Genomic DNA, 246 nt, shown 5'->3' on the forward strand with positions numbered 1-246 from the left:
AGTTATTTGTTTTGTGTGGGTTGGGCTAGAGAGATTGGAAAATGATTATACTATCAAGCTCATGAGTGAGCCACCGTAGCTGCAATTATTTCTCTGAACTGCTTGGTGCTAAAGAGTCGCATTTTTCGTCATGATTTCAATGGATTTCACACATGAGGCCTTTAATACAGTACTCACCGTAGAATGCAACGCAATTCCACAACAAAATGTGACAGTCTGTCGTGGTGAAAGGAGAGCTGAGCCAGA

This window comes from Nothobranchius furzeri, chromosome 5, assembly GCF_043380555.1.
Source record: "Nothobranchius furzeri strain GRZ-AD chromosome 5, NfurGRZ-RIMD1, whole genome shotgun sequence".
NCBI classification, from domain to species: domain Eukaryota; kingdom Metazoa; phylum Chordata; class Actinopteri; order Cyprinodontiformes; family Nothobranchiidae; genus Nothobranchius; species Nothobranchius furzeri.